This window comes from Oncorhynchus tshawytscha, linkage group LG06 (assembly GCF_018296145.1).
Source record: "Oncorhynchus tshawytscha isolate Ot180627B linkage group LG06, Otsh_v2.0, whole genome shotgun sequence".
NCBI lineage: Eukaryota > Metazoa > Chordata > Actinopteri > Salmoniformes > Salmonidae > Oncorhynchus > Oncorhynchus tshawytscha.
Genome location: NC_056434.1, coordinates 3,429,772 through 3,455,409, shown reverse-complemented (window position 1 = coordinate 3,455,409; position 25,638 = coordinate 3,429,772). Strand labels below are relative to the sequence as shown.

Here is a 25,638-nt window from a genome sequence, read left to right as displayed (position 1 = left end):
TAATGTTATTTGTAGAGCAATATTACCCTAACTCTATATTACCAAGATAATGTTATTTGTAGAGCTATATTACCCTAACTCTATATTACCAAGATAATGTTATTTGTAGAGCTATATTACCCTAACTCTATATTACCAAGATAATGTTATTTGTAGAGCTATATTACCCTAACTCTATATTACCAAGATAATGTTATTTGTAGAGCTATATTACCCTAACTCTATATTACCAAGATAATGTTATTTGTAGAGCTATATTACCCTAACTCTATATTATGAAGATAATGTTGTGTTGTTTGTAGCGCTATATTATCCTAACCGTATATTACCAAGATAATGTTATTTGTAGAGCTATATTACCCTAACCCTATATTACCAAGATAATGTTGTTTGCAGAGCTATATTACCCTAACCCTATATTACCAAGATAAGGTTATTTGTGAACCTCAAGAAAATGTTGAGAAAATGGTCAAAATCTCCATTTTCATTGAATTAATGATTTAGTTTACAATTACAATAATGTATAAAGGATATAGCTGTCTAGTTGATTCTCATGATGATGAATTAGTGTGTTTTACAATGTTTTGCACAACACAACAAAACAAACACACACACACACACACGATAAGATGAGGAAGAGCGTTTTGTGAATACCACATACTGCCTTACATGGGCAAACTTCTCCAAGGACTCTCCTGCGGTTGGAATTTCCAACTCTGACGTCACTGCCTGCCACTTCCAGATTTGGGAAAAAATAATTTTCACTTTGGTGGGATTTGAAACTCTCTTGATTCCTAGAAAGCCCCGAGGTAAGAAACACATGGGAACTATTTCATATTTAATGTACTTGAACATGAGTTATTATAGAAATGTAGCTTACAATGACGTGTTGTTTTTAGTCGACATAAAGAGTACAGAAGATATAAGATAAAGCTTTACGTTAACTCGTTGAGATGATGTTTTACTGTAGCTCGGAGTTGAAGTCGAGGGCGTGGGCTCACCGCTCCGAAAGGGGGGGTCGACAGGCTTTTCACCACATAGCTAACTTGTTACCTTACACCGACATATTGTAGCAATAGTTTGGCACAACAGAAACGTAGAACACACGTACTAAGTAGATGGTGTAGTTTCACGCTCGGTATTTGCATCATTGTGTCTGTTTGCGCGTCTATATTTTGACATGATTTATGTTCAAGTCCATTCCTCTCGAGGTGGACTGTATGACGGATAAAAAAACCCAATGCGGAACATAATGTTTTTACCGCCGGGACAACGTGTATTTCCATAATAGTTTCAGTATTAATCATTTAACATATGCACGACGTTTTAAACCTGGGTTTGTTAGGATTTACCACAGTCTAGAATAGTAACACTTGTAACATGTCACTCCTGAAGTGTAAACTCATCTCTCAAGAAGAACTAATATGTTGTCTGGTTGACGAGAGACTGTCTGCGCTGGCGCTGTGCAGACGGGATTCATGACACTTCCTTACGTAGCCCAGTTGTTTCAGTCAATACTAGGCTTCACAAACCAAAAGGTGCTAGGCTTACCAGGTTACCATGTGATGGTAGACTTGACCCTAGTTCTTACCATAATTCTCAGTCATTGCATAAGGGGTAATATAATGTGCAGATGTTTTCTCCCCCCACAGTGACACAGTTTACAAAGTCTATTAGCACTGGAATGCATTATTTGACTGAATTGGCTTCCGATGCATTTCAAGAATGGAAATATGTAAGTCTTGGGATGACAACTAACTATCATGTCTACACAACAAAGACTTTGTTCATCTCATCTGAAAGTAGCTAACATGGTGAAATATTAATCTCTCCCCCTTGAGTTGCTGCTGAAGAGATTCAAATCAAACTCCCACTTTTGATATGAATTTCAAATCAATAACATCAAGGACCCCCCCCCAGAGAGCTCGCTCATCAAACTGAATATATCTGTGTCATCCTTCCTTCCCCACACATTTGGACTCGGGAAACATTAAACCCAACTGTCTTTAAACATCTCTGCTTTAAAAAAAGACACATTTTGACAGTTGTGGAGATGCGACTCTCAAGTTAAAAGTGTAGTCTCTTAGCTAGCCCCCCCTCCCCACCCCGTAGCTTTGAGCCCAGGCAGCCCTATGAGGCTGAGACTAGTGCCACTAGCTCTAGCTTCACTACCAGGCCTGTGTGTTTTTAATATAAGGTTTTAATGAGGATACAACTGGAAGACGATGTAAACCTTTCAGGTGAGATCAGGACTCTGTAGGCCTGAAGGACTGCAGAACAGGGACATATACTACTGATATGTATGAGGATTCAATTCCCTGCTTAATCTGTTCTTTTGACTCATGTCTAGAGGACACAATGCATGAACTTCATAATACAAGATCAGAAAGAAAGATATCGTCTTAGACTTTGAAGATCCAATCTGATAAGCTTGAGTGGCCTACATATTGACATATTGGAGGATATAGACTATACAAAGAGCCTCGGCCTACTGTATATACTAGCCAAGCTCATTCCTCCGTCTCAGAACTGTCAGGTGGAAAGGTTGTGAAGCTGTCACGTTAGCAGGAAGAGACAGCGAAGTGATGTGCGTCATGTGACACAGGACTTATGGGGGTGTAACGGTTCAGTACCTATTGTAGTTTTTTGGGGTCACGGTTTGGTTACGGGGTACAGCAGGGAACGTTTTTAAAATGCCAACAGTTACTGTATAAATTTGAGTTTCTTTAATAAAATACGTAGTGTTGGTATTCTTGATTCCATATATGATCAGGAGACATATAATGCCCGGTTGAGAGCATCACTGGGAATAACGGCGCTTTGGATTTTGTGGGGGTGTGATGTCATGTGATGTGTTTTCACTGTTACTGTAACCCGGGAGGTCCATCCATCTGTAGTCAGCCCAACACAAGGTGCATTGGATAATTCATTGGACAACTTCTCGGTTTTATGACGGCGGAGGAGATGGCTGTCGTGTTTATGGGCTCCTAACCAATTGTGTCATTGTGTGTTTTTAAATTTTTTAAATAAATAAAAAATTGTTGTAACTTATTTTGCACATAATGTTTTTGCCACCGTCTCTTATGACCGAAAATAGATTCTGGATACCAGGACAGCGATTACTCACCTTGAACTGGACAAAGATTTTTTCTTTAATGAGTCGGACATGAAGGATTTACTCCAGATACCAGACAAGGCCCAAATCCCTGTGATTCACACAAAGAAGAGATGGAGATATAGGGGTCATAGGTCGGGGTGCCTTGTAAGAATCCGTACGCCGAGTGGGTAACCTTCCTCTACCATCTGTCTTATTGACCAGCCAATCAACTGGCTAACATACAGGATGAGCTCCGATCAAAGACATTAAAAACTGTAATATCTTATGTTTCACCGAGTCGTGGCTGAACGACAACACGGATAACATGCAGCTGTCTGGGTTTTCGGGGGAACGGAAAGATAGAACAGATGCCTCCGGTAAGACAAGTGGTGGAGGTCTGTGTCTATTTGTCAATAACAGCTGGTGCGCGAAATCTAATATTAAGGAAGTCTCTAAGTTTTGCTCGCCTGAGGTAGAGTATCTCATGATAAGCTGTAGACGACACTGTTTACCAAGAGAGTTTTCGTCTATATTTTTCTTAGCTGTCTATTTACCACAACCCGATGCTGGCTCTAGGACGGCACTCAACCAACTCTATAAGGCCATAAGCAAACAAGAAAATGCTCATCCAGAGGCGGCGCTCCTAGTGGCCGGGGACTTTAATGCAGGCAAACTTAAATCTGTTTTCCCTCATTTCTACCAGCATGTTAAATGTGCAACAAGAGGGATTTTTTAAAAACTCCACACACAGAGACTCGTACAAAGTTGTTCCTCGCCCTCCATCTATCAAATCTGACCATAAATCTATCCTCCTGCTTCCTGCTTACAAACAAAAACTAAAGTAGGAAGTACCAGTGACCCGCTTAATATGGAAGTGGTCAGATGACGCAGATGCTAAGCTACAGGGTTGTTTTTCTAGCACAGACTGGAATATGTTCCGGGATTCTTCTGATGGCATCGAGGAGTACACCACATCAGTCACTGGCTTCCTCAATAAGTGCATCAATGACGTTGTCCCCACAGTGACCGTACGTACATACCCCAATCAGAAGCCATGGATTACAGGCAACATCTGCACTGAGCTAAAGGGTAGAGTAGCGGGACTCTAACCTGGACGTTTATAAGAAATCCCGCTATGCCCTCTGATGAACCATCAAACAGACAAAGCGTTAATACAGGACTTGAATTGAATCCTACTACGCCGGTTCTGATGCTCGTCGGAAGTGGCAGGGCTTGCAAACTATTGCGGACGACAAAGGGAAGCACAGCCGCAAGCTTCCCAGTGACAAAAGCCTACCAGACAAGCTACATTACTTCTATGTACACTTTGTGGCAAGCAACACTGAAGCATGCATGAGAGCACCAGCTGTTCTGGATGACTGTGGTATCATGCTCTCCGTAGCCGATGTGAGTAAGACCTTTAAAAAGGTCAACATTCACAAGGCTGCAGGGCCAGACGGATTACCAGGACGTTTCCTCTGAGCATGCGCTGACCAACTGGCACGTGTCTTTCTTCACTGACATTTTCAACTTGGCCCTGACTGAGTCTGTAATACCAACATGTTGTAGAAACATCTCAAGGATGATCACTAGAAACAGGATGCACCTGAGCTCAATTTCGAGTCTCATAGCAAAGGGTCTGAATACTTATGTAAATAAGGTATTTATGTTGTTTTATTAATACATTTGCAAACATTTCTAAAAAACAGTTTTCACTTTTTTCATTATGGGGTACTGTGTAGATTGAGGGATTTTGTAAATACAATTTTAGAAAAAGTCTGTAATGTAACAATGTTGAAAATGTCAAGGGGTCTGAATACTTTCCAAATGCACTGTGTGTGAATGCATCTAGGGTTGCGAAGGGTCGTGAACTTTCCAGTAAATTTCTGGAAATATTCCATGGGAAGTTAAGGGGGAATTCTGGGAATTTTGCAAACATTATTAAAGTGACCAGTGATTCCATGTCTATGTATATGGGGCAGCAGCCTCTAAGGTGCAGGGTTGAGTAACAGGGTGGTAGCCGTCTAGTGGCAGTGACTAAGGTTCAGGGCAGGGTACTGGGTGGAGGCCGGCTAGTGGTGACTATTTAACAGTCTGATGGCCTTGAGATAGAAGCTGTTTTTTTTCAGTCTTCTCTGTCCCAGCTTTGATGCACCTGTACTGACCTCGCCTTCTGGATGATAGCGGGGTGAACAGACAGTGGCTTGGGTGGTTGTTGTCCTTGATGATCTTTTTGGCCTTCCTGTGACATTGGGTGGTGTAGGTGTCATGGAGGGCAGGTAGTTTGCCCCCGGTGATGCGTTGTGCAGACCTCCCTACCCTCTGGAGAGCCCTGCAGAATGACATAGAATGTTGCAGTCCTAAGTATCACTGACTCATCCAGGCCCAGCTCACATTGTGATTTTTCTTTCTTTATTTAACCTTTTATTTAACTAGGCAAGTCAGTTACCAACAAATTCTTATTTTCAATGACGGCCTAGGAACAGTGGGTTAACTGCCTTGTTCCGGGGCAGAAATACAGATTTTTATCCTTGTCAGCTTGGGGATTCGATCTTTCAACCTTCCGGTTACTAGTCCAACGCTCTAACCACTCTCTCTCTGTCCAGGCTCAGCTCTCACAGTGATACATGGTCTCTCTCTCTGTCCAGGCTCAGCTCTCACAGTGATACATGGTCTCTCTCTCTGTCCAGGCTCAGCTCTCACAGTGATACATGGTCTCTCTCTCTGTCCAGGCTCAGCTCTCACAGTGATACATGGTCTCTCTCTCTCTGTCCAGGCTCAGCTCTCACAGTGATACATGGTCTCTCTCTCTCTGTCCAGGCTCAGCTCTCACAGTGATACATGGTCTCTCTCTCTGTCAGGCTCAGCTCTCACAGTGATACATGGTCTCTCTCTCTGTCCAGGCTCAGCTCTCACAGTGATACATGGTCTCTCTCTCTGTCCAGGCTCAGCTCTCACAGTGATACATGGTCTCTCTCTCTGTCCAGGCTCAGCTCTCACAGTGATACATGGTCTCTCTCTCTGTCCAGGCTCAGCTCTCACAGTGATACATGGTCTCTCTCTCTGTCCAGGCTCAGCTCTCACAGTGATACATGGTCTCTCTCTCTGTCCAGGCTCAGCTCTCACAGTGATACATGGTCTCTCTCTCTGTCCAGGCTCAGCTCTCACAGTGATACATGGTCTCTCTCTCTGTCCAGGCTCAGCTCTCACAGTGATACATGGTCTCACTCCCTTCTCTTTGTTTTCCAGTGAAGGAAGGTGTCATTCAGGAGAACGAGGCAGCGACAAGGAAAATATCAAAGAACTGTCAGCTGTGAGGCCCGTACATCAAGAGAAGAAGAGGTAGGTCTGGTCATACCTTTAACTCACTGTTCCATCCATGTCAATGTTGATGTTGCTCCCAATTGTCATGTACAGTAAGTAGCTGGTTATTGTGGGACTATTGTGTTTGGGGCAGTGCATGTGTCTGTGCAGGTCATATTACAGTATACAGCTGTGGTTCAGCTAGTGTTGGGGCGGCAGGGTGGTTAGAGCGTTGGACTAGTAGCCGAAAGGTTGCAAGTGTCAGCTCGGGGATTTGAAATGTACAAATCTGTCGTTCTGCCCCTGAACAGGCAGTTACCCCACTGTTCCTAGACCAGTTAACCCACTGTTCCTAGACCAGTTAGCTCACTGTTCCTAGACCAGTTAACCCACTGTTCCTAGACCAGTTAACCCACTGTTCCTAGACCAGTTAACCCACTGTTCCTAGACCAGTTCAAATCCCACTGTTCTGACAATGTACAACCCACTGTTCCTGACCAGTTAACCCACTGTTCCTAGACCAGTTAACCCACTGTTCCTAGACCAGTTAACCCACTGTTCCTAGACCAGTTAACCCACTGTTCCTAGACCAGTTAACCCACTGTTCCTAGACCAGTTAACCCACTGTTCCTAGACCAGTTAACCCACTGTTCCTAGACCAGTTAACCCACTGTTCCTAGACCAGTTAACCCACTGTTCCTAGACCAGTTAACCCACTGTTCCTAGACCAGTTAACCCACTGTTCCTAGACCAGTTAACCCACTGTTCCTAGGCCAGTTAACCCACTGTTCCTAGGCCAGTTAACCCACTGTTCCTAGGCCAGTTAACCCACTGTTCCTAGGCCAGTTAACCCACTGTTCCTAGGACCAGTTAACCCACTGTTCCTAGACCAGTTAACCCACTGTTCCTAGACCAGTTAACCCACTGTTCCTAGACCAGTTAACCCACTGTTCCTAGACCAGTTAACCCACTGTTCCTAGACCAGTTAACCCACTGTTCCTAGACCAGTTAACCCACTGTTCCTAGACCAGTTAAATAAGTTCTTAACTGAATTTGTTCTTAACAGACTTGCCTAGTTAAATAAAGGTAATATAAAATGAAATTCTGAGATTTCAGTTCAACTTCTTGAGGAGTTGTTTCTGTTGACTCAGCTGCCTGTATTCTCTCCAAAACCTCCTGAGGAGTGATACTGTGTGGCTGTCGTTTCCCTTCCTGTCTGGACCGCATGTTAATCACCAGGAGATGAATCTGTCTGACACCTCACTGTTTAAATGGCTTATTAGTAACCTACCTGTTACATACACCTCAGGTGGTTTGGGAAAGGACCAGGGTTCATTTGTTTATTTAGCCTAAACCTTTATTTAAACATGGAGTCCAATAACATATCAATATATAGATGATTTGTTGTAATATGATTCAGATGGTGATTCTTTAGTCTATTGTAATATGATTCAGATGGTGATTCTTTAGTCTGTTGTAATATGATTCAGATGGTGATTCTTTAATCTATTGTAATAGATGATTCAGATGGTGATTCCTTGGTCTATTGTAATAGATGATTCAGATGGTGATTCTTTAGTCTGTTGTAATAGATGATTCAGATGGTGATTCTTTAGTCTATTGTAATAGATGATTCAGATGGTGATTCTTTAGTCTGTTGTAATAGATGATTCAGATGGTGATTCTTTAGTCTATTGTAATAGATGATTCAGATGGTGATTCTTTAGTCTGTTGTAATATGATTCAGATGGTGATTCCTTAGTCTATTGTAATAGATGATTCAGATGGTGATTCTTTAGTCTGTTGTAATAGATGATTCAGATGGTGATTCTTTAGTCTATTGTAATAGATGATTCAGATGGTGATTCTTTAGTCTGTTGTAATATGATTCAGATGGTGATTCCTTTGTAGTAGTCTCATAAGTAACAGGAGTAAGGATAATGGAATGTCCTATGTTTAATAATTGTATAATTTGTGTCTATAAAGCTACGAGCCTCTTCTGTTTGGTTCTAAGGGAAAGAATCCCTTTTTATAGGTTAACCCCTGTACCTGATCTTCTAATGTAACTAACTGTAGTAGTGTCTATAGTTACAGTATTAGTTGATGAAAGGTAGTGCGCTGCTGCTAAATGCATACAGGAAAAAACTATTGTGTTCCTGTCTTGATGAGTGAGTAGCCAGCTTCCATATGTGGCCTGTCCCTGTAGTGTAGAATCAGACTACTGGCTTGTCCCTGTAGTGTAGAATCAGACTACTGGCTTGTCCCTGTAGTGTAGAATCAGACTACTGGCCTATCCCTGTAGTGTAGAATCAGACTACTGGCCTATCCCTGTAGTGTAGAATCAGACTACTGGCTTGTCCCTGTAGTGTAGAATCAGACTACTGGCTTGTCCCTGTAGTGTAGAATCAGACTACTGGCCTATCCCTGTAGTGTAGAATCAGACTACTGGCTTGTCCCTGTAGTGTAGAATCAGACTACTGGCTTGTCCCTGTAGTGTAGAATCAGACTACTGGCCTATCCCTGTAGTGTAGAATCAGACTACTGGCCTATCCCTGTAGTGTAGAATCAGACTACTGGCTTGTCCCTGTAGAATCCGACTACTGGCTTGTCCCTGTAGTGTAGAATCAGACTACTGGCCTGTCCCTGTAGTGTAGAATCAGACTACTGGCTTGTCCCTGTAGTGTAGAATCAGACTACTGGCCTGTCCCTGTAGTGTAGAATCAGACTACTGGCTTGTCCCTGTAGTGTAGAATCCCTGTAGTGTAGAATCAGACTACTGGCTTGTCCCTGTAGTGTAGAATCAGACTACTGGCTTGTCCCTGTAGTGTAGAATCAGACTACTGGCTTGTCCCTGTAGTGTAGAATCAGACTACTGGCCTGTCCCTGTAGTGTAGAATCAGACTACTGGCTTGTCCCTGTAGTGTAGAATCAGACTACTGGCTTGTCCCTGTAGTGTAGAATCAGACTACTGGCTTGTCCCTGTAGTGTAGAATCAGACTACTGGCTTGTCCCTGTAGTGTAGAATCAGACTACTGGCTTGTCCCTGTAGTGTAGAATCAGACTACTGGCTTGTCCCTGTAGTGTCGAATCAGACTACTGGCCTGTCCCTGTAGTGTCGAATCAGACTACTGGCCTGTCCCTGTAGTGTAGAATTAGACTACTGGCTTGTCCCTGTAGTGTAGAATCAGACTACTGGCCTGTCCCTGTAGTGTAGAATCAGACTACTGGCCTATCCCTGTAGTGTAGAATCAGACTACTGGCCTATCCCTGTAGTGTAGAATCAGACTACTGGCCTATCCCTGTAGTGTAGAATCAGACTACTGGCTTGTCCCTGTAGTGTAGAATCAGACTACTGGCTTGTCCCTGTAGTGTAGAATCAGACTACTGGCCTATCCCTGTAGTGTAGAATCAGACTACTGGCTTGTCCCTGTCGTGTAGAATCAGACTACTGGCCTATCCCTGTAGTGTAGAATCAGACTACTGGCTTGTCCCTGTAGTGTCGAATCAGACTACTGGCCTGTCCCTGTAGTGTAGAATCAGACTACTGGCTTGTCCCTGTAGTGTAGAATTAGACTACTGGCTTGTCCCTGTAGTGTAGAATGGCAGACTACTGGCCTATCCCTGTAGTGTAGAATCAGACTACTGGCCTATCCCTGTAGTGTAGAATCAGACTACTGGCTTGTCCCTGTAGTGTAGAATCAGATTACTGGCTTGTCCCTGTAGTGTAGAATCAGACTACTGGCTTGTCCCTGTAGTGTAGAATCAGACTACTGGCTTGTCCCTGTAGTGTAGAATCAGACTACTGGCTTGTCCCTGTAGTGTAGAATCAGACTACTGGCTTGTCCCTGTAGTGTAGAATCAGACTACTGGCTTGTCCCTGTAGTGTAGAATCAGACTACTGGCTTGTCCCTGTAGTGTAGAATCAGACTACTGGCTTGTCCCTGTAGTGTAGAATCAGACTACTGGCTTGTCCCTGTAGTGTAGAATCAGACTACTGGCTTGTCCCTGTAGTGTAGAATCAGACTACTGGCTTGTCCATGTAGTGTAGAATCAGACTACTGGCTTGTCCATGTAGAATCAGACTACTGGCTTGTCCCTGTAGACTAGACTGTTGGCCTTGTCCCTGTAGACTAGACTGTTGGCCTTGTCCCTGTAGACTAGACTGTTGGCCTTGTCCCTGTAGACTAGACTGTTGGCCTTGTCCCTGCAGACTAGACTGTTGGCCTTGTCCCTGTAGACTAGACTGTTGGCTCTGCAGACTAGACTGTTGGCCTTGTCCCTGTAGACTAGACTGTTGGCTGTTGGCCTTGTCTTGTCCCTGTAGACTAGACTGTTGGCCTTGTCCCTGTAGACTAGACTGTTGGCCTTGTCCCTGTAGACTAGACTGTTGGCCTTGTCTTGTCCTTGTCCCTGCAGACTAGACTGTTGGCCTTGTCCCTGTCCCTGTAGACTAGACTGTTGGCCTTGTCCCTGACTGTTGGCCTTGTCCCTGTAGACTAGACTGTTGGCCTTGTCCCTGCAGACTAGACTGTTGGCCTTGTCCCTGCAGACTAGACTGTTGGCCTTGTCCCTGTAGACTAGACTGTTGGCCTTGTCCCCTGTAGACTAGACTGTTGGCCTTGTCCCTGTAGACTAGACTGTTGGCCTTGTCCTTGTCTGTAGACTAGACTGTTGGCCTTGTCCCTGTAGACTAGACTGTTGGCCTTGTCCCTGTAGACTAGACTGTTGGCCTTGTCCCTGCAGACTAGACTGTTGGCCTTGTCCCTGTAGACTAGACTGTTGGCCTTGTCTCTGTAGACTAGACTGTTGGCTTGTCTCTGTAGACTAGACTGTTGGCCTTGTCCCTGTAGACTAGACTGTTGGCCTTGTCCCTGTAGACTAGACTGTTGGCCTTGTCCCTGCAGACTAGACTGTTGGCCTTGTCCCTGTAGACTAGACTGTTGGCCTTGTCCCTGTAGACTAGACTGTTGGCCTTGTCTCTGTAGACTAGACTGTTGGCCTTGTCCCTGTAGACTAGACTGTTGGCCTTGTCTCTGTAGACTAGACTGTTGGCCTTGTCCCTGTAGACTAGACTGTTGGCCTTGTCCCTGCAGACTAGACTTGGCCTTGTCCCTGTAGACTAGACATGATTAGTTCTGCATTGAACGTGTGTGTGTGTGTGTGTGTGTGTGTGTGTGTGTGTATGTGTACACACACACACACAGTATATATGAGTTAATTGACTGGAGCACATGGCAGACTGAGCACTGAGCTCTCACGATTACCCTTCTTAGGTCAGGACTAACCAACTCCTTCATAAAGACCTGTGTAAACGTCATTGTTATTCCTGGTGAACGGGTTGAACCACATATTTGGCCCCTCTGACTTAGTCCTGAAATATGTGGCATTCTGGACTAAAAGCTGAATTGTGGAATTGATTTTTGCACTCAAATCTTTCTATCATTTATTTTCTCCATATTTGGAAATGTTTAGCTACTCTTCTGAGAAGTAGGGGAGAGGAGAGGGGATGTTTGGCTACTCGTGGCTCATGTCTGTAGGGGAGAGGAGAGGGTGAAAGGAGAAGAGGGGATATGAGTCATTTGAGCAGCATAAACTGAGAGAGATTCTTCGCCAAGTTAACTGCCATTGACTGAATGAACTGAGGTTTGCTGTCTATATTCTAAGGAGAATAAAATCAGGATTCTGTAAGTATCATACTCTGTGCTCTTCTCTCTCAGATGTGTTACAGTACATTATAGCAGGGCTGGTAGTTTACTGTGTTACAGTACATTATAACAGGGCTGGTAGTTTACTGTGTTACAACACATTATAACAGGGCTGGTAGTTTACTGTGTTACAGTACATTATAACAGGGCTGGTAGTTTACTGTGTTACAGTACATTATAATAGGGCTGGTAGTTTACTGTGTTACAGTACATTATAACAGGGCTGGTAGTTTACTGTGTTACAGTACATTATAACAGGGCTGGTAGTTTACTGTGTTACAGTACATTATAACAGGGCTGGTAACTGTTACAGTACATTATAATAGGGCTGGTAGTTTACTGTGTTACAACACATTATAACAGGGCCGGTTAGTTTACTGTGTTACAGTACATTATAACAGGGCTGGTAGTTTACTGTGTTACAGTACACTATAACAGGGCTGGTAGTTTACTGTGTTACAGTACATTATAACAGGGCTGGTAGTTTACTGTGTTACAGTACATTATAACAGGGCTGGTAGTTTACTGTGTTACAGTACATTATAACAGGGCTGGTAGTTTACTGTGTTACAGTACATTATAACAGGGCTGGTAGTTTACTGTGTTACAGTACACTATAACAGGGCTGGTAGTTTACTGTGTTACAGTACATTATAACAGGGCTGGTAGTTTACTGTGTTACAGTACATTATAACAGGGCTGGTAGTTTACTGTGGTGGCAATGAGGCAGGTGATCAGAGCCCTGGGTGTAACTGGACAAATGTAGTGCACTATATAGGGAATGTGGTGCCGTTTGGGATGCATGCTATGACTGTTGTCTGCTGTGTCTGTAGCAGCTCTAGGAGGATGTTGACTTCATTACATAGAATACCTCAGTATCAAAACACATTCAACGTCAATGTCTCTGTCTCATCTCAGAGAGGTGTTGTCTCTGCGTGGTGCTCATATGACCAAATGCATTAGAGGGGGTTCTATGGAATGGAACTGCGGAACTAGACGTGTTCTATCCATTGTATTTCTATGGCGTGGAACCGCAGAACTAGACGTTCTATTCATTGTATTTCTATGGAATGGAAACGCAGAACTATACTTGTTCTATTCATTGTATTTCTATGGGATGGAACCGCGGAACTAGACATGTTCTATTCATTGTATTTCTATGGAATGGAACTGCGGAACTAGACGTGTTCTATTCATTGTATTTCTATGGGATGGAACCGCAGAACTAGAATCTGTAACTTTGGCAATGGCAGCCCACCTACACAACCTATTCACTGTGGATGGATACTGAAGGGTACACGGGGCATGAGTCTTTTGGATGTGATTCATTTGATGGCTTCACACGAGAGAGGAAAAGCACGCCAAACTCTTGACTTCCACAATCATTCATTGATGTCACCTGTTGAAAAGTGATATCCCCAGTACAAATACAGTAATGTATTACACACTAAAGGCTACAAAATATGTAGAGCAAAATAGTATTTTGTTTGTTTGTTGTTGACACAACTGCAACCATTCATGGAGTTGATCTGATGGGACCCTGTGATGTCATTGAAAAAGTTGCCTCCATCCCTCCTGCAAATTGGGAAAACGAATTGCAAATGTTGAGTTGTCTGAGTGAGGGGAGATGCTGTACATTAAGAGGACTTAGGAAGCTCAGACGCTGAGGATTGTAATAAACACCTCTGTCATACAAGCCAAATGGGCACTTTATATTTCCGGATCATAATTTCCGGACCTCATACCCTGGGTTGTTCTGAACACATTTATGATCACTATGTTAGATGTACAGTTACAAGATGACATGACCTCATACCCTGGGTTGTTCTGAACACGTTTATGATCACTATGTTAGATGTACAGTTACAAGATGACATGACCTCATACCCTGGGTTGTTCTGAACACATTTATGATCACTATGTTAGATGTACAGTTACAAGATGACATGACCTCATACCCTGGGTTGTTCTGAACACATTTATGATCACTATGTTAGATGTACAGTTACAAGATGACATGACCTCATACCCTGGGTTGTTCTGAACACATTTATGATCACTATGTTAGATGTACAGTTACAAGATGACATGACCTCATACCCTGGGTTGTTCTGAACACATTTATGATCACTATGTTAGATGTACAGTTACAAGATGACATGACCTCATACCCTGGGTTGTTCTGAACACGTTTATGATCACTATGTTAGATGTACAGTTACAAGATGACATGACCTCATACCCTGGGTTGTTCTGAACACATTTATGATCACTATGTTAGATGTACAGTTACAAGATGACATGACCTCATACCCTGGGTTGTTCTGAACACGTTTATGATCACTATGTTAGATGTACAGTTACAAGATGACATGACCTCATACCCTGGGGTGATATGAACAGAAGGAGCCTGTGTTTGTTTATTGTGAAGATGATTCGCCGGGGGACACGCACCTAAACGCACGTATGACCCCTTTCTACGCACACCGAAAGTACAATCTGTTTCTCTGAATAGCCTTGTGAAAGTCTAACACAGTAAGATAGTATTTAGCATGACTCTTCTTTGAGTCATAAAAGTACATTGAAATGACTTAGGAACTGTGCCCAGTCTGGAGAGGTGTAGGGGCCACTTGGAGACACCAGCTTGTCTGCTCACTGAAACCCACAGTCTGGAGAGGTGTAGGGGCCACTTGGAGACACCAGCTTGTCTGCTCACTGAAACCCACAGTCTGGAGAGGTGTAGGGGCCACTTGGAGACACCAGCTTGTCTGCTCACTGAAACCCACAGTCTGGAGAGGTGTAGGGGCCACTTGGAGACACCAGCTTGTCTGCTCACTGAAACCCACAGTCTGGAGAGGTGTAGGCGCCACATGGAGACACCAGCTAGTCCTCTCACTGAAACCCACAGTCTGGAGAGGTGTAGGGGCCACTTGGAGACATCAGTTAGTCCTCTCACTGAAACCCACAGTCTGGAGAGGTGTGGGGCCACTTGGAGACACAAGTTAGTCCTATCACTGAAACCCACAGTTTTGAGACGTGTGGGGCCACTTGGAGACACCAGCTTGTCTGCTCACTCAAACCCACAGTCTGGAGAGGTGTAGGGGCCACTTGGCGACACCAGCTTGTCTGCTCACTCAAACCCACAGTCTGGAGAGGTGTAGGGGCCACTTGGAGACACCAGTTAGTCCTCTCACTCAAACCCACAGTCTGGAGAGGTGTGGGGCCACTTGGAGACACCAGCTTGTCTGCTCACTCAAACCCACAGTCTGGAGAGGTGTGGGGCCACTTGGAGACTCCAGCTTGTCTGCTCACTCAAACCCACAGTCTGGAGAGGTGTGGGGCCACTTGGAGACACCAGCTTGCCCTCTCACTCAAACCCACAGTCTGGAGAGGTGTAGGGGCCACTTGGAGACACCAGCTTGTCCTCTCACTCAAACCCACAGTCTGGAGAGGTGTAGGGGCCACTTGGAGACACCAGCTTGTCTGCTCACTCAAACCCACAGTCTGGAGAGGTGTGGGGCCACTTGGAGACACCAGCTTGTCCTCTCACTGAAACCCACCGTCTGGAGAGGTGTAGGGCCCACTTGGAGACACCAGCTTGTCTGCTCACTCAAACCCACAGTCTGGAGAGGTGTAGGGGCCACTTGGAGACACCAGCTTGTCTGCTCACTCAAACCCACAGTCTGGAGAGGTGTAGGGGCCACTTGGAGACACCAGCTTGTCCTCTCACTCAAACCCACAGTCTGGAGAGGTGTAGGGGCCACTTGGAGACACCAGCTTGTCCTCTCACTCAAACCCACAGTCTGGAGAGGTGTAGGGGCCACTTGGAGACACCAGCTTGTCCTCTCACTCAAACCCACAGTCTGGAGAGGTGTAGGGGCCACTTGGAGACACCAGCTTGTCCTCTCACTCAAACCCACAGTCTGGAGAGGTGTAGGGGCCACTTGGAGACACCAGCTTGTCCTCTCACTCAAACCCACAGTCTGGAGAGGTGTAGGGGCCACTTGGAGACACCAGCTTGTCCTCTCACTCAAACCCACAGTCTGGAGAGGTGTAGGGGCCACTTGGAGACACCAGCTTGTCCTCTCACTCAAACCCACAGTCTGGAGAGGTGTAGGGGCCACTTGGAGACACCAGCTTGTCCTCTCACTCAAACCCACAGTCTGGAGAGGTGTAGGGGCCACTTGGAGACACCAGCTTGTCCTCTCACTCAAACCCACAGTCTGGAGAGGTGTAGGGGCCACTTGGAGACACCAGCTTGTCCTCTCACTCAAACCCACAGTCTGGAGAGGTGTAGGGGCCACTTGGAGACACCAGCTTGTCCTCTCACTCAAACCCACAGTCTGGAGAGGTGTAGGGGCCACTTGGAGACACCAGCTTGTCCTCTCACTGAAACCCAAAGTCTGGAGAGGTGTGGGGCCACTTGGAGACACCAGCTTGTCTGCTCACTCAAACCCAAAGTCTGGAGAGGTGTGGGGCCACTTGGAGACACCAGCTTGTCTGCTCACTCAAACCCACAGTCTGGAGAGGTGTAGGGGCCACTTGGAGACACCAGCTTGTCCTCTCACTGAAACCCAAAGTCTGGAGAGGTGTGGGGCCACTTGGAGACACCAGCTTGTCCGCTCACTCAAACCCACAGTCTGGAGAGGTGTAGGGGCCACTTGGAGACACCAGCTTGTCCTCTCACTGAAACCCACAGTCTGGAGAGGTGTAGGGGCCACTTGGAGACACCAGCTTGTCCTCTCACTCAAACCCTTATCATTTTTATGTCTTATGTTGCTCCTGTTTTTATAGATCATGTTACTAAATGTTTTCAGAGTATTTTCACTTTTCGTTTTCAACAAATGAGGCGAAAACTACCGTAAATGTAAAATGTACATCAATGTTTCGATTCAGTCTTGTGTCAGGTGAACTGAACCTTTTTTTTTGGTCTAATAATTTTCCCCATAAATCTCCAAACGGTTCTCTTTTTAAGTGCTACCATGGTTATGTATTTCATATTTCTTCAGTAGGAAACATTTCAATCTATATCCATATAGGCCAATTCCCACCAGCATAAAGGTTTAAGTAAATCAGGGGATAAATGAGCTGAACAGGAGACTGATCAGTTCATTGGAGGATGTTTTAACTAAACCCCCAGGCCCTTCAGGTTATCTCTTAAAAACAAACAGAACTTCCTTGGAAAAAAGGATCCTATTGATACAATTTAATTTAGTGGACCCTGTTTTGTATATACCCTCAACATGTAGCTTAGAGGGTTACCTGATGTGGTTTGATCACTTTGCTGTTGTTTTAGCTATGTTTTAGAACACGGGCCTTCTAAATGCGTGGTCCACATACGTTTGGCCTTCTAAATGCGTGGTCCACATACGTTTAGTATATGTCTGTCCTAGCAGCACCTCTGACTGGCTGTCACTCTTCACTGCAATGTTTCCTAGCAGACCTGTTGACCTATGGTCAATCTGTTGTGCCAACACCTCAACCCTGCTCTGACCGCTGTCTCTATCGATTACTTACAGCCCTGCTCTGACCCCTGTCTCTATCGATTACTTACAGCCCTGCTCTGACCGCTGTCTCTATCGATTACTTACAGCCCTGCTCTGACCCCTGTCTCTCTATCGATTACTTACAGCCCTGCTCTGACCGCTGTCTCTATCGATTACTTACAGCCCTGCTCTGACCGCTGTCTCTCTATCGATTACTTACAGCCCTGCTCTGACCGCTGTCTCTATCGATTACTTACAGCCCTGCTCTGACCCCTGTCTCTATCGATTACTTACAGCCCTGCTCTGACCGCTGTCTCTATCGATTACTTACAGCCCTGCTCTGACCCTGTCTCTCTATCGATTACTTACAGCCCTGCTCTGACCGCTGTCTCTATCGATTACTTACAGCCCTGCTCTGACCCCTGTCTCTATTGATTACTTACAGCCCTGCTCTGACCCCTGTCTCTATCGATTACTTACAGCCCTGCTCTGACCCTGTCTCTCTATCGATTACTTACAGCCCTGCTCTGACCGCTGTCTCTCTATCGATTACTTACAGCCCTGCTCTGACCGCTGTCTCTATCGATTACTTACAGCCCTGCTCTGACCCCTGTCTCTCTATCGATTACTTACAGCCCTGCTCTGACCGCTGTCTCTCTATCGATTACTTACAGCCCTGCTCTGACCGCTGTCTCTATCGATTACTTACAGCCCTGCTCTGACCCCTGTCTCTATCGATTACTTACAGCCCTGCTCTGACCGCTGTCTCTATCGATTACTTACAGCCCTGCTCTGACCGCTGTCTCTATCGATTACTTACAGCCCTGCTCTGACCGCTGTCTCTATCGATTACTTACAGCCCTGCTCTGACCCCTGTCTCTATCGATTACTTACAGCCCTGCTCTGACCGCTGTCTCTATCGATTACTTACAGCCCTGCTCTGACCCCTGTCTCTATCGATTACTTACAGCCCTGCTCTGACCCCTGTCTCTCTATCGATTACTTACAGCCATGCTCTGACCCCTGTCTCTCTATCGATTACTTACAGCCCTGCTCTGACCCCTGTCTCTCTATCGATTACTTACAGCCCTGCTCTGACCCCTGTCTCTCTATCGATTACTTAGGACGGTATGACAGAATCCAGACATTAAAATGGAATTCAACAATATACTAACATTTATTGAACTTAGAAATAAATAAACTAAATTGAATCATAAGACAGGAACAACATGCATCAGTGATTCCTATTTTCATGCAACTTTCTGAAAGTGGCACAGGACCTGTCTGTCTCTGTCTGTCTCTGTCTGTCTCTGTCTGTCTCTGTCTGTCTCTGTCTCTGTGTCAGACAATGTCCACCTGGCAGAATGATATCATGGTTATTTGCATCAATCCAGTGGACATTTATTCTGCAAACTCTGTGATCAGATGAGCATCAATAACAAAACAACGTTGTTTTGCTGGTGAAATCTTCCATTAAAGGGTAACTATACCACCAAAAAAACAAAGTATATTTGTCCCAGACTTGTATGTCTCCTGACAAGAGACAAGTGGTCTCCTGATGTGGTTCCAATTGAGTTGTTTTTCTATAGAAGAAGTGTGATTCAAAGAGCACATTTTTTTTTTCTCTAATGGAGAAAATGGAATTTGGGGAGAAAAAAGGAATCAGGCAACAAAACCCCCAGATTTTATAGGGCCCTAATTACTTTTCACTCTGCCATTTGTGTATTTTTTTGATGTTGTAGGGAATTACAACCTACCATCCAGTGGAAAATGTCCAAGACCGAATACTAGGGTTATCTTGAAAACCAGGACTGTCTTGGAAAGATATGATTGAGTTCAGGATGGATTGTTTTCCAGAAGACAACAGGCCCATTTTTAAATTTGTGATCCACATACATGTCAGACTTGTTGACCTGTACTGCTGTCTGTCAGCATATGCTTCAATAGCTCGTCCCAAATGACACCCTATTCCCTACATAGTGCACTATCTTTGACCAGAGCCTTATGGCACCCTATGCACTTAAGTAGTGAATAGGATGTCATTTGTGACACAACCTGCTCTGACCACTGCGACTCCGGTTGTTCGCCTTCACCCTTCACTTCAAACGTTTTCCAGCCTGCCAGCCACATAATAAGAGCTGGGCCCGCAGTAGAAGTAGCAGGAATGAGTCCAATCCTAACAGGATTAAACATAGCTGGAAAGGAGGATGGTGACGACTTTTAATGATAGCATGGTGTTGATAATTTGATTAGCTTTTAGCTTGACGTGACACATGGGTTGTGTTCCAAATGGAACCCTTTCCCTACACAGTACACTACTTTTGACCAGGGTCCGTAGGACGCTGTATAGTGGATAGGGTGCTACTTGAGACGCGCACACACAAGCCCTGGTGGTGCCTGCTGGATATACAGCACCCTGGTGGTGCCTGCTGGATATACAGCACCCTGGTGGTGCCCGCTGGATATACAGCACCCTGGTGGTGCCCGCTGGATATACAGCACCCTGGTGGTGCCTGCTGGATATACAGCACCCTGGTGGTGCCTGCTGGATATACAGCACCCTGGTGGTGCCTGCTGGATATACAGCACCCTGGTGGTGCCTGCTGGATATACAGCACCCTGGTGGTGCCTGCTGGATATACAGCACCCTGGTGGTGCCTGCTGAATATACAGCACCCTGGTGGTGCCTGCTGGATATACAGCGCGTTCGGAAAGTATTCAGACCCCTCAACTTTTCCCACATTTTGTTACGTTACAGCCTTATTCTAAAATTGATTTAAATAATTTGTTTTATCATCAATCTACACTCAATACCCCGTAATGACAAAGCAAAAACATATATATTTTTTGTGACATTTTTTGCAAATGTATTAAAAATAACACTGAAATATTACATAAATATTCAGACCCTTTACTCAGTACTTTGTTGAAGCACTTTTGGCAGCGATTACAGCCATGAGTCTTCTTGGGTAAGACGCTACAAGCTTGGCACACCTGTATTTGGGGAGTTTCTCCCATTCTTCTCTGCAGATTCTCTCAGGCTCTGTCAGGTTGGATGGGGAGCGTCGCTGCACAGCTATTTTCAGGTCTCTCCAGAGATGTTCGGTCAGGTTCAAGTCACTCAAGACATTCATAGATTTGTCCCGAAGCCACTCCTGCGTTGTCTTGGCTGTGTGCTTAGAGTTGTCGTCCTGTTGGAAGGTGAACCTTCGCCCCAGTCTGAGGTCCTGAGCGCTCTGGAGCAGGTTTTCATCAAGGATCTCTCTGTACTTTGCTCCATTCATCTTTCCCTCAATTCTGACTAGTTTCCCAGTACCTGCCTCTGAAAAACATCCCCACAGCATGATGCTGCCACCACCATGCTTCATCGTAGGGATGTTGCCAGGTTTCCTCCAGACGTGATGCTTGGCTTTCAGGCCAAATATTTCAATATTGGTTTCATCAGACCAGAGATTCGTGTTTCTCATGGTCTGAGTCCTTTAGGTGCCTTTTGGAAAACTCCAAGCGGGCTGTCATGTGCCTTTTACTGAGGAGTGGCTTCCGTCTAGTCACCCTACCATAAAGGCCTGATTGGTGGAGTGTTGCAGAAATGGTTGTCCTTCTAGAAGGTTTTCCCATCTCCACAGAGGAACTCTGGAGCTCTGTCAGAGTGACCATCGGGTTCTTGGTCACCTCCCTGACCAAGGTCCTCTCGATTGCCAGGCTGCCAGCTCTAGGAAGAGTCTTGGAGGTTCCAAACTTCTTCCATTTAAGAATGATGGAGGCCGCTGTGTTCTTGGGGACCTTCAATGCTGCAGAAATATTTTGGTACCCTTCCCCAGATCGACACATTTCTCGACACAATTCTATCTCTGAGTTCTACTAACAATTCCTTCAACCTCATGACTTGGTTTTTGCTCTGACATGCACTGTCAACTTTATTTAGACAGGTGTGTGCCTTTCCAAATCATGACCATTCAATTGAATTTACCACAGACATTTTTCAACTTGGCCCTGACTGAGTCTGTAATACCAACATGTTGTAGAAACATCTCAAGGATGATCAATGGAAACAGGATGCACCCGAGCTCAATTTCGAGTCTCATAGCAAAGGGTCTGAATACTGATGTAAATAAGGTATTTCTGTTGAAAAGGGGAAGGGGTCTGAATACTTAGTGAATTTCGCTGTACTTCCACAGTTCTCTGTGTCCAGGGCTGATGGTTTACCAGTCTGTCTGGAGCTTCGTCTCGGTTGATTTTTTTTGGCCAGGCTTGATTTAGATGCTGTTGCATGTAGTCCAGCTGAACCTTGTATCGTGTCATTAAATAATTGGGTTTTTACGTAAGGCTATAAACCCAAACGTGACTATTAATAAATAAACACCCCGGATAAGCATTCGTAATGTCTTCTTCTAGATCCACAACGTCTATACAGTGGGGCGGCAGGGTAGCCTAGTGGTTAGAGTGTAGAGGAGGTAGGGTAGCCTAGTGGTTAGAGTGTAGAGGAGGTAGGGTAGCCTAGTGGTTAGAGTGTAGAGGCGGCAGGGTAGCCTAGTGGTTAGAGTGTAGAGGAGGCAGGGTAGCCTAGGTGGTTAGAGTGTAGAGGAGGTAGGGTAGCCTAGTGGTTAGAGGAGGTGGTAGCCTAGGGTTAGGTAGGGAGGTAGCCTAGTGGTTAGAGTGTAGAGGAGGTAGGTAGCCTAGTGGTTAGATTGTAGAGGAGGTAGGGTAGCCTAGTGGTTAGAGTGTAGAGGCGGCAGGGTAGCCTAGTGGTTAGAGTGTAGAGGAGGTAGGTAGCCTAGTGGTTAGATTGTAGAGGAGGTAGGGTAGCCTAGTGGTTAGAGTGTAGAGGCGGCAGGGTAGCCTAGTGGTTAGAGTGTAGAGGAGGTAGGGTAGCCTAGTGGTTAGAGTGTAGAGGAGGTAGGGTAGCCTAGTGGTTAGAGTGTAGAGGCGGCAGGGTAGCCTAGTGGTTAGAGTGTAGAGGAGGCAGGGTAGCCTAGGTGGTTAGAGTGTAGAGGAGGTAGGGTAGCCTAGTGGTTAGAGTGTAGAGGAGGTAGGGTAGCCTAGTGGTTAGAGTGTAGAGGAGGTAGGGTAGCCTAGTGGTTAGAGTGTAGAGGAGGTAGGTAGCCTAGTGGTTAGATTGTAGAGGAGGTAGGGTAGCCTAGTGGTTAGAGTGTAGAGGTGGCAGGGTAGCCTAGTGGTTAGATTGTAGAGGAGGTAGGGTAGCCTAGTGGTTAGAGTGTAGAGGCGGCAGGGTAGCCTAGTGGTTAGAGTGTAGAGGAGGTAGGTAGCCTAGTGGTTAGATTGTAGAGGAGGTAGGGTAGCCTAGTGGTTAGAGTGTAGAGGCGGCAGGGTAGCCTAGTGGTTAGAGTGTAGAGGAGGTAGGGTAGCCTAGTGGTTAGAGTGTAGAGGTGGCAGGGTAGCCTAGTGGTTAGATTGTAGAGGAGGTAGGGTAGCCTAGTGGTTAGAGTGTAGAGGAGGTAGGTAGCCTAGTGGTTAGATTGTAGAGGAGGTAGGGTAGCCTAGTGGTTAGAGTGTAGAGGCGGCAGGGTAGCCTAGTGGTTAGAGTGTAGAGGAGGCAGGTAGCCTAGTGGTTAGAGTGTAGAGGAGGCAGGGTAGCCTAGTGGTTAGAGTGTAGAGGAGGTAGGGTAGCCTAGTGGTTAGAGTGTAGAGGAGGCAGGGTAGCCTAGTGGTTAGAGTGTAGAGGAGGTAGGGTAGCCTAGTGGTTAGAGTGTAGAGGAGGTAGGTAGCCTAGTGGTTAGAGTGTAGAGGAGGTAGGGTAGCCTAGTGGTTAGAGTGTAGAGGAGGCAGGGTAGCCTAGTGGTTAGAGTGTAGAGGTGGCAGGTAGCCTAGTGGTTAGAGTGTAGAGGAGGCAGGGTAGCCTAGTGGTTAGAGGCGGCAGGGTGTCTAGTGGTTAGAGTGTAGAGGCGGCAGGGTAGCCTAGTGGTTAGAGTGTAGAGGAGGCAGGGTAGCCTAGTGGTTAGAGTGTAGAGGCGGCAGGGTAGCCTAGTGGTTAGAGTGTAGAGGTGGCAGGGTAGCCTAGTGGTTAGAGTGTAGAGGCGGCAGGGTAGCCTAGTGGTTAGAGTGTAGAGGCGGCAGGGTAGCCTAGTGGTTAGAGTGTAGAGGCGGCAGGGTAGCCTAGTGGTCAGAGCGTTGGACTAGTAACCGAAAGGTTGCAAGTTCAAATCCCCGAGCTGACAAGGTAAAAATCTGTCATTCTACCCCTGAACAGGCAGTTAACCCACTGTTCCTAGGCTGTCATTGAAAATAAGAATTTGTTCTTAACTGACTTGCCTGGTTAAATAAAGGTTAAATAAAGGTTAAATAAAGGTTAAATAAAGGTTAAATAAAGGTTAAATAAAGGTTAAATAAAGGTTAAATAAAGGTTAAATAAAGGTTAAATAAAGGTTAAATAAAGGTTAAATAAAGGTTAAATAAAGGTAAAATAAAGGTTAAATAAAGGTTAAATAAAGGTTAAATAAAGGTTAAATAAAGGTTAAATAAAGGTTAAATAAATACATAAAATATGGTATTAACATCACCGTTGACCTTTTATACACTAAATGGCCTAGCCTACATAACAAATAACCATTTGGCTCAATTATATTTATTTTTAGCTCTTAAATCGAATTGTAATATTGTATTTCTCTTAAAAAGCCACAACTATTGATGTAGATTCAACAGAGAAATACATGTTCTTATGTTTGGTTTAACTTCCAATCTTATTTTTTAAAAATCTCACTTTCACATTAAAGTAATTAGAACAAAACAGTGGTTTTCTGGGATTGAGTTTACAGTCCCACACATCTCCTCCTGCTGTTCAACAATAGTGGTTTACAGTCCCACACATCTCCTCCTGCTGTTCAACAATAGTGGTTTACAGTCCCACACATCTCCTCCTGCTGTTCAACAATAGTGGTTTACAGTCCCACACATCTCCTCCTGCTGTTCAACAATAGTGGTTTACAGTCCCACACATCTCCTCCTGCTGTTCAACAATAGTGGCTTACAGTCCCACACATCTCCTCCTGCTGTTCAACAATAGTGGCTTACAGTCCCACACATCTCCTCCTGCTGTTCAACAATGCAGGGGTTTTCTGGGATTGAGTTTACAGTCCCAGACATCTCCTCCTGCTGTTCAACAATGCAGGGGTTTTCTGGGATTGAGTCTACAGTCCCACACATCTCCTCCTGCTGTTCAACAACCACAGTATAATTTAATCCCGGCATGGTTCCTGGAAATATGAAGGAGAAATGTGAAGCATTTTATTCCTATTCTCAAAGGGACAATGCTTAACAAAGGGCCAGAACCTATCGCAACCCTACTAGCGAAGCAGCCGCCTCCATCAGCCGTCTCCATCAGCCGTATCCATCAGCCGCCTCCATCAGCCGCCTTTTGCAGCTGCCTCCATCAGCCGCCTTTTGCAGCTGCCTCCATCAGCCGCCTTTTGCAGCTGCCTCCATCAGCCGCCTTTTGCAGCTGCCTCCATCAGCCGCCTTTTGCAGCAGCCTCCATCAGCCGCCTTTTGCAGCAGCCTCCATCAGCCGCCTTTTGCAGCAGCCTCCATCAGCCGCCTTTTGCAGCAGCCTCCATCAGCCGCCTTTTGCAGCAGCCTCCATCAGCCGCCTTTTGCAGCAGCCTCCATCAGCCGCCTTTTGCAGCAGCCTCCATCAGCCGCCTTTTGCAGCCGCCTCCATCACCCGCCGCCTCCATCAGCCTCCATCAGCCGCCTCCATCAACCGCCTCCATCAGCCGTCTCCATCAGCCGTCTCCATCAGCCGCTTCCATCAGCCGTCTCCATCAGCCGCTTCCATCAGCCGCCTCCATCAGCCGCTCCATCAGCCGCTTCCATCAGCCGCCTCCATCAGCCGCTTCCATCAGCCGTCTCCATCAGCCGTCTGTAGCAACAGTCTGTAGAAGTGAACTCCAGAACTCTTAGAATGCATCCCAAATGGAACCCTATTCTCTATAAAGTTAACTATTTTGACCAGACCCTAATACCAGACCCTAATACTATATAGGGAATAGGGACCCTAATACCAGTAGTGCACTATATAGGGACCCTAATAC

General features: G+C 45.5%; 1 protein-coding gene across 4 annotated transcripts in view; it reads left to right on the top strand.

Moving 5' to 3' along the window:
* The first annotated feature begins 655 nt into the window (after nucleotides 1-655).
* LOC112242029 (LIM domain containing preferred translocation partner in lipoma) overlaps nucleotides 656-25,638 on the top strand; it is a 456,919-nt gene continuing 431,936 nt past the window's right edge. For 3 of the 4 annotated variants that reach the window (XM_042322846.1, XM_042322847.1, XM_042322844.1), the window contains exons 1-2: nucleotides 656-809; nucleotides 6,347-6,439. The gene's annotated coding sequence lies outside the window, so the exon portion shown is untranslated. Of the gene's footprint in view, nucleotides 810-6,346; nucleotides 6,440-11,921; nucleotides 12,085-25,638 lie in introns of those variants that run through there. The other variant, XM_042322845.1, reaches the window with a different exon arrangement.